Source organism: Wasmannia auropunctata, unplaced genomic scaffold (genome assembly GCF_000956235.1).
Source record: "Wasmannia auropunctata unplaced genomic scaffold, wasmannia.A_1.0 LD336076.1, whole genome shotgun sequence".
NCBI classification, from domain to species: Eukaryota; Metazoa; Arthropoda; class Insecta; order Hymenoptera; family Formicidae; genus Wasmannia; species Wasmannia auropunctata.
The window spans coordinates 4,558,660-4,559,005 of record NW_012026814.1 but is presented as its reverse complement, the minus strand read 5'-3'; positions in this window follow the sequence as shown (position 1 = coordinate 4,559,005).

Genomic DNA, 346 nt, shown 5'->3' with positions numbered 1-346 from the left:
TGCTCTTCCGATCTTTAAATAATAGACTTTGTGATCCCATTGTATCCCTATAAATTTCAATCCTATATTCCAAATCATTCAAAAGTTATTTAAGTGGCCCGGAACTTTTGGCGGGCACTGTATAATAGGCCTCTTTTCTAGCTCAATTGTTTTACTTTGTTTTGGATATCTAGAACTTCTTTAATTTTAGACTTTTCAGCTAATATAGAAGTTATAGTATTAATAATTTTTTTTGGTGGCAAGGAGATTTTCAGAAAGATAATTATTGATTTTGTCTCTCATCCAAGGGACAACATATTTGTTACCATTATATGTTCCCAAGCTTTATTATTTGGCATCTTCGAAA